Source organism: Pseudonaja textilis, chromosome 3 (genome assembly GCF_049901715.1).
Source record: "Pseudonaja textilis isolate UNSWEBS1 chromosome 3, rPseTex1.2, whole genome shotgun sequence".
Classification (NCBI taxonomy): domain Eukaryota; kingdom Metazoa; phylum Chordata; class Lepidosauria; order Squamata; family Elapidae; genus Pseudonaja; species Pseudonaja textilis.
In genome coordinates, this window is record NC_141992.1 from 3,637,605 (window position 1) to 3,646,396 (window position 8,792).

Genomic DNA, 8,792 nt, shown 5'->3' on the forward strand with positions numbered 1-8,792 from the left:
CCTCCGGCCCCCAATTTTGAATGTTTCTGAGCCGCTCGGTTCCGCTTCCTCCGTTGACGTTTTGTTTTGGTATTTTTTGGGGTGGGGAACACGCCCCTTTAAGATGAGCGGATTTCGACTCCCAGAGGAATTCTGGGAGTCGAAGTCCTCCTGTCTTAAAGGGGGCCGTGTTGTGGGGCTTTCTTCCCCCCCCCCTGCTCTCTGCTATAAACCTCAGCAATTATTATTATTATTTTTTGTGGGGGTGGGTTGAAAAGGGGGGGCACAACCATGTCCTTTTATTATTGGAGGGGTTTTTTTGGGGGAGGGTGGGGGAGTGTAGGCTCGCGTTGTACACAGCTGAGGCGGTCTAGTTGGTTTCCCTTCGATAGAAATATATATATATATATATCTTTTTTATTTTTATTTTGCAAGGATCGTTTTAAAAACGCCTTTGCCCGGCTGTCGCAGGGGCTTGAGAGAGGCGGGAACATCCCCTCCCCACCGGGCCTAGTAGACCCCCGAGAGTTGAGAGGGTCCTCTCCTCACCCCCCATCCCCTCCCCACCACCCCGCGAACCCCTACTCCCAAAATAGTTTCCCTTTGAGGAGAAAGACGGTTTTCTCTCCGTGGGCTTTTAAACGCCATTTTGTTTTTTAAAAAAATAAAAACTTCCAGCAGTCCCGACCATGAGCGAAACTCAAGTCCTGCTGTTCGCCGTAAAGTGAGGAGGAGGGAGGGGATACATCCTGCCCCTCAGACCCCTCCCCAGCCAACCATGCCTACCCCCATGCCACCCCCCAAAATGCCCGTAAGTTCCTCCTGGAAAACTGATGCTGGTCGTCTGCAGCTCTTGCGACCCCGACCCCCCCTTCCCCTCAAACGTGCCCCCCCTTCTTTCGGCGGTCCCCTTCCCCAACCCAGCCCTTCCCTCTCTGGCTTCCCTTTCCTTTTCACTCCCCACGCCGTCGTGAGTTTTGGTAAGAGAATCGCCACTGCCCTCTTCTTCCCCACGTCCGCCATCTTTCTCATCATGTGAACGTATAGAGTTTTATTACTGCAATAAATAAAAAAATGCTTTATGCTGGCTTTTCTCAAGACTCTTCACCCCCCTCACCCCACCCTGGGTCTGGGAGGTGAGTGGTTTTCTTTTGATATATATATATATCAAAAGAAATATATATATTGGTTTAACCGATCGTCCTCAGCTTAGTGACCGGAATCGAAATTTCTACGGCTGAAGTGTTCCGATCCAGGCTTCCGAAGATCACGAAGCGGAACTCCTCGTCCCGATAAAACCCCTTTTGTTTTAGGTTCAAGGGAATTCCTCTCCAGCAAAGTCCCGGCAAACTGTCTTCCAAGAGATGTCACAACTACAGACCTTTATCAGGCTGGGAGAGTTGCCAGGCCGATAGCTTCCAAACGCCACGCTGTAGCAGCAATGACTTAGCAAGGAGTCAGGGACAGGTCTTCACCCTAATGAATTGAACTAACTGCAAACCCCACTCCCCTTTCACTCCTCTTTTATTCCCTGTGGGAGGGGCCTTTCACTGTCCACCTGAGCCTTTACTCCCCAGTCGACCCTTGTTCCTTAGCTGTTCCCTTCATCTGGCAGCTCTGCGCATGAGCACACTGGGAACAGGCTCCAGCTGTTCTTCTTCCCTACTGATCTCCAACTCCAAAGGCAGCTGATAACTGTCGGATTCAGAGCCCTCGTCAGAGTCTTCCCCAGGAGGCTCCAGGACTGGCCCAGGTTCCCCCCCAACCTTTCAAAAAGAGATTGGACCGCCATTTATCTGAAATGGTACTTATAGGATCTGCTCAAGCAGGGGTTGGATCCAGAAGAGCTCTTCCAGCTCCAGGATTCTGTGATTCTTCCTTCCATCTTAAACTCCAGATCTTCCCTCCCTCTTCTCCTTCTCTCCCATGCTCCTCCTCCTCTCCCTCTGTCCCCATGCTCTTCCCTCCTTCCCTCTTCTTTCCTTCTCTCCCCATGCTCCTCCCTCCTTCCCATGCTTCTCCTTCTGTCCCCATGCTCCCTCCCTTCCTTTCCTTTCCTTCCTTTCCCCTTCCTTCCTTCCTTCCTTCCTTCCCTCCCTCTTTCCGCATGCTCCTTTCCTTTCTTCCTTTCCTTTCCTTTCCTTCCCCTTCCTTCCTTCTCTCCCTCTTTCCACATGCTCCTTTCCTTCCTTCCTTTCCTTTCCTTTCCTTCCTTCCTGCCTTTCCCCTTCCTTTCCTTTCCTTCCTTCCTTCCTTCCTTCCTCCCTCCTCCCTCCCTCCCTCTTTCCACATGCTGCTTTCCTTCCTTCCTTTCCTTTCCTTCCTGCCTTTCCTTCCTTCCTTCCTTCCTTCCTTTCCTTTTCTTTTCTTTCCTTCCTTTCCCCTTCCTTCCTTCCTCCTCCCTCCCTCTTTCCTTCCTCCCTCCTTCCTTCCTTCCTTCTCTTTCCTTCCTTTCCTTCCTTCCTTCCTCCCTCCCTCTTCCTTCCTCCCTTCCTCCCTTCCTTCCTTCCTTCCTTCCTTCCTCCCTCCCTCCCTCCCTCCCTCTTTCCCCATGCTCCTTTCCTTCCTCCTTTGAAGTTGTGACCATTCAAAGTTACAAGTGCATCTGAAAAAAGTGCCCATTTTTCACAGTTCTGACTATTGCAAGCCCCCCCCATTGTTGCGTGGTTGGCATTCAGATGCTTCTCAAGTGGTTCTCCTTACGACGGTCGCAGGGTCCTGGGATCCCCTTTCAGCAAACAGCAAGGTCAGCGGGGAAGCCAGGTTCACTTAACGACTGGGTTACTGATTCCAGAAGGGCAGCGATTCCCCGAGCAAACGTGGCAGGAAAAGTCATGAAACAGGGTAAAGCCTCACACATTTCTCACTTGACAACATAAAGTCTTCGCTCATTTGTGGCCCTAAGTTGAGGATCACCCATATTTCCATTAGATTAGGGCCTCCAAGAACCCGCTCTGGAGTCAAAACTCTTTTCTTCCTTTCTTTCATTCTCTCATTCGTTCTCTTTCTCCCTTCTCTCCTGCCTCACTTCTCCTTTTTCCTCCCTCCCTTCTTCCCATTTCTCTTCCTTTCCCTTCTTCCTTTTTTCCTTCCTTCTCCCCCTTCTTTCCTTCCCTCTCCCTTCCTCTTTCTTTCTCTCGTTCGTTCTCTTTCTTCTCTCCTGTCTGACCTCTCCTTTTTCCTTCTTCCCATTTCTTTGCCTTCCTTTCCCTTTCTCCCCCTTCTTTCCTCTCCCTCCCTCCTTCTTTCCTTCCTTCCTTCCTTCCTTCCTTTCTCTCCCCCTCTTCTCTCCCTCTTTCTCACCTCTCCTTTTTCCTCCCCATTTTCTTGCCCTTCCTTCCTTCCCTCTCTCCCTCCCTCCCTCTCCCTTCTTTCTTTCTTTCTTTCTTTCTTTCTTTCTTTCTTTCTTTCTTCTCTTTCTTTCTTTCTTTCTTTCTTTCTTTCTTTCTTTCTTTCTTTCTTTCTTTCTCTCTCTCTCTCTCTCTCTCTCTCCCCCCTCATCTCTCCCTCTGCCTCACCTCTCCTTTTTCCTCCCTCCCCATTTTTCTTCCTTCCTTCCTTCCTTCCCTCCCTCCCTCCCTCCCTCCCTCCCTTCTTTCTTTCTTTCTTTCTTTCTTTCTTTCTTTCTTTCTTTCTTTCTTTCTTTCTTTCTTTCTCTCTCTCTCTCTCTCTCTCTCTCTCTCATCTCTCCCCTCTGCCTCACCTCTCCTTTTTCCTCCCTCCCCATTTTTCTTCTTCCTTCCCTCTCTCCCTTCTTCCCTCTCCCTCTTTCTCCCTCCTTTCTCTCTCTCTCTCTCTCTCTCTCTCTCTCTCTCTCTCTCTCTCTCTCTCTCTCTCTCTCTCTCCTCCTCTCTCCCCTCTCCCTCTCTCCTCTGCCTCACCTCTCCTCCTTTTCCTTCCCTCCCTCCCTCCTTCCAGCTCTATTATTCAATGTTCTACCTGTATTTCCATTTGTTTGGGGCCTCCTCTAAAAAACCAGCTCTGGACTCATGGCCAAATCCTGCCCTTTTATCGCCAAACTGCCCCTCTCCCTCCCTAAGCCCTAAGTCCTTCCTTCCTTCCAGCTGCTGTTTTTGCAAACTAAAATTCCCAGAAAAAGCCGCAGCTTGTTTACGACGGCCGACCTTTTGCTTCGGCTGGGAGGGAGGTCAGCCATTATCTCTGGCTGTTTGGAGCTGGCTCGTCCCCAAGAGACGCGTCTCTGGGAAGCCGCCACCTCCCCTCCCTACCCCGATAAAGCCCAGGTGCCCAGCCTGGCGCCTTCCTGGCACCCGTGTTTAATCATTTAACCAGAATAGAGCTGGAGGTCATCTAGTCCAGCCCCTTGCTCAAACAGGACACCTTATATCAGTGGTCGCCAACCGGTGGGGCGGGGACCACTGGTGGTCCAGCAAGAAAATTTTGGTGGTCTGCAGAGAAATATCAAAACCCCCCCTCAGCAACCCCCAAATCAATTAATCCAGACTGCTGCTGCTTTTTCTGCGGAGACCCTGGGAAAATCACCCCCAAAGTGCAGGAAAAGCCCCCACCCCATTTTCCTACCGATTGATCTTTATTTGGGATTGCAGGATACCATCTCCCCCCCCACACACACACACCGAATGGAGCTGAAAAGCAGGTTAGGAATATGGCTGCCTTGGAGGTTGTGTGTGTGTGTGTGTGTGTGTGTGTGTGTGTGTGTGTGTGTGTGTCTAAGGGAGAGAGAGAACACTGCCAGCGAGGTTAGATCGGATCTCTCCGAGGTTAGTTTGGATCTCCCACCAAACGTCAGCAAGCCACCGTCACTCAAAATTCATATTAGTGGTCCGCGGGATTTAAAATTATGAGTTTGGTGGTCCCTGAAGTCCAAAAGGTTGCCGGCCCCTTGCCCTATACCACTCCAGACAAGGGGCTGCCCAGTCTCTTCTTAAAAAAACCTCCAGGGATGGAGCACCCACCCAATTTCTTGTGGCAGGCTGTTCCATTGGTTAATCGTCCTCACTTGTCAGGATATTTCTTCTTAATTCCAGGTTACTTCTCTCCTTAGATTATTCTCCATCCGTTGCTTCTCGTCCCGCCTTCAGGGGCTTTGGGGAATAATTTGACCCCTTCCTCTTCTTTGGGGCAGCCCCTCAAATCCTGGAAGGCTGCTATCGTGTTCCTCCTCGTCAGGTGGGATTCTACCGGGTTTTTGTTTTTTTAAACAATTTTATTCGTTTTTTTAAAAACAAACAAAACATAAAAACATCAGCTCTCTTCCGTACATATCTACAAACAGTGTGTCGGTTGGTTCATCAGTTTTGTGCATTCATTTCATAGTCTCAGTTACGGTTATGTTACATAATAACTCTTATTATCAATCCAAACTTATATGTCCTCATATCATTATTAAAAAAATCATTTGACTATAATTTTATTCATTCATACTTTATGAGATAACTATAATTTGGGTAATTTATTCTATAACAAATCATATAATCATACCAAATCTATCCTAAAAAAAAACACTTTATAGATATGATATCAAATAACAAAAGAAAAAGAAAAAAACAAAGATATTCCTTATTATCTAACATTCTAAATATTCTATTGTTGTATTTTATCATCCAACCGTTGATAGAAAAGGTCCCAAGTTTTATAAAACGGTTTATCTTCTTGCTCTCTAATTTCAAATGAAATTAGGGATTCTACCGGTTTTATAGATCCGGTTGTTAATTCTGCGCAGTTTGGAGAACTGGCAAATTGTACCCCTGGCTGGCTCCACCCCCTCTCCGCCCTCACTCCCCACCCAGTCAGTCCTTATTGCGCATGTACAACATCACGCACATGCCCAATATCGCTGACTGGGTTCTTCCCTGGCCAGTCACTCCTTAAAGTGTTTTTTCCCTCACTCCTGACGATCAGCTGTTCCTATGATCAGCTGTTCCTATGATCAGCTGTTCCCATGATCAGCTGTTCCTAAGATCAGCTGTTCCCATGATCAGCTGTTCCTAAGATCAGCTGTTCCCATGATCAGCTGTTCCTAAGATCAGCTGTTCCTATGATCAGCTGTTCCAGGATTCCCCTCACTGTCTCACCGCTTTGCCCAGGGGGCTTCCCTGAGGACTAGGAGGATAAAAAATGAAGCGAGGAGGACGCAGCTCCCACCCACCCTAACCCCGGGCTCCATTTTTTCCCCCTTCCTGGGAGCAAAATGCCCTGCTCAGAAGGGTCCCCTGAGGCCCCTACGGCCATCCAGTCTCCTGGCCATGCCCGCAGAAGCGGTGGTTTTTGTTTTTTTTAAAGAATTATTAAAAAATGAATTACAAAAAAAATTATTATTAAAAAACGAATTCTCTGCGTGACACCAGGATTGACGTCTTGGAAGCAAAGGCAACAAATAAAAATATTGCAAATAGGGGTAGCTTCCCCCTTGGAATAGGTTGGATTCTGCCAGCTCTGGTTAAATGCTGCGGGTGATCCAGGCACCGTGCAAGGATGTGGCCACATAGGTGGCTGGAAAGGCGTGGCGCTGAACATTTCTCACGCCGGCGACGGTTGCAGCCTTTCCCCGGGGTCAAGTGATCAAAATCCAGAAGCTTGGCAACTGGCATGTACTTAACAACGGTTGTAGTGCGTCCCAGGACCACGTCATCCCATTTTGTGACCGCCTGACAAGCAAATAACAACTGTTGTTACTCAACAACTGCAGGGAGAGACTTAACAGCGGTGGCAAGGAAGGTCGTAAAACGAGGCAAAACTCACAACCCCCGTTTCACTTAGGGATGGATGGAAACTTTGGGCTCGGTTATGGTTGCAATTCGAGGATTACCTGTAGTATTCCCTTGGTATTGCAATAATATTCCTGTTACATGTAAGTCCTCAATTTATGACCGTAATGGATGCTAGAATTTTGGTCATAAATTGTGCTGGTTGTTTAAGGGGTGACTCTGTGACTACGTCCCAATTTTTAAATTTTGTGTGTGTGTGTGTGTGTGTGTGTGGTAGTCATTAAGCAACTCTGGCAGTTGTTAAGTGAATACGGTGGTCATTAAGTGAGTGCATTGTACAGAGGGCCTTTTACTCCATGGTACTTTAGTCCTCGACTTAACGACCACATTTACTCCTCTCCTAGTGTCCTTACTGTTCAGAGATGTTGAGAATAGAGGCAGTCCTTCACTTAACAACGCTGGCAAGAAATGTTCTGACCAAGGCTTCCTGAGACCATAATTAAGCACGCGGTCAGTTAAAACAATTCCTGTTTTATTTCAACGCTGGGAATTAAGTTCATTCCCAGCCTGTAACGAATCTCAAAATAGTCCCCCAAGATAAGCACCCGCCTTTATTTCCTGTGAAGTGCTGCCAACAACGGAAGCGCTGAACGAACTACAGTATAAAAAAAACCAACCAAAGTACAAAGTCCGCACAGAGCTTCAAGGATTAATCCGAAGAGAATGTACGACTTTGCTTCCTGCAAAGGTTTCTTCACCTTTGCCTGACTTTTTAGCCCTTATGGGAGGGGCAATCACCTCCCAGCCTTACTCTTTGAGTCACTCCTTTGTCTCAGCTGCTCTCGCCTTCTGGCAGCTCTGCGCATACGCGCATTGAGAACAGGCTCCCCTTGTTCCTCTTCCTCGCTGCTGCCAGGCTCCGGAGGCTCCTGGGGCAGCACCCCACTCCCAGATGGTCCTGGCCCCATCTCTGCATCCGACGCAGGACCCTCATCCGAGTCCTCCCCAGACTCCCGGTCCCTGGTCCCTGTTCTTCCCCATTGTCCGATTCAGCCGCCGGCTGCCGGCGAACCAGAACAAGAAAGGTGGGACTAAACTCGGTTCACAAATGTTTCACTTAGCAACAGAAATGCTGGGCTCAATTGTGGTCATAAGTCAAGGACAAGCTGCAAAGCATCCCAGAGAGCGGGTAGCTCAGCCTCTGCTTAACTCCCCAGGAGGAAATGTTTCGTAACCGTCAAACAAATCTCTTTTTAAATCATTTTTTTTCGCACTTACAGCACCATGCAACTCGCCTTCAACTTTATTACAAGAGGGGTGTGTGTGTGTGTGTGTGTGTGTGTGTGTGTGTGTTTTTGAATAACTGCAGGTACTTCCAGGAACCAGCAGGTGCTGGGTTCACACAACCTTAGAAGATTCCATTTTCTGCATGCTCACGACAGCCTAAATCCAGTGTTTTCTCAGCTTCAAGTTTTTAAGACATGCGGATTTCAACTCCCAGAATTCCTTCAGCTAGCATGCTGGGAGTTGAAGTCCACCCCTCTGAAAACATGCTGGACTAGGGAGTTCTGGGAATTGAAGTCCACCTCCTGTTAAAACATACGGGGTAAGGAATTCTGGGAATTGCAGTCCACCCATTTTAAAGCCTGCTCTCTGGGGAATTCTGGGAGTTGAAGTCCACCCATCTTAAAGCACACTGTCTGGGGAATTCTGGGAGTTGCAGTCCATCTTAAAACATGCTGGCTGGGGAATTCTGGGAGGTGAAGTCCATCCATCTTAAAACATGCTGGTTGGGGAATTCTGGGAGTTGAAGCCACTCCTTTTAACGTATCCTGACTAGGGAATTCTGGGAGTTGAAGTCCACCTATCTTAAAATATGCTTGTTGAGGAATTCTGGGAGTTGAAATCCACCTCCTGTTAAAACATACTGGGTAAGGAATTCTGGGAGTTGAAGACCACTCATCTTAAAGCGCACTGTCTGGGGAATTCTGGGAGTTGCAGTCCATCTTAAAACATGCTGGCTGGGGAATTCTGGGTGTTGAAGTCCATTCATCTTAAAGCACACTGGGGAATTCTGGGAGTTGCAGTCCATCTTAAAACATGCTGGCTGGGGAATTCTGGGAG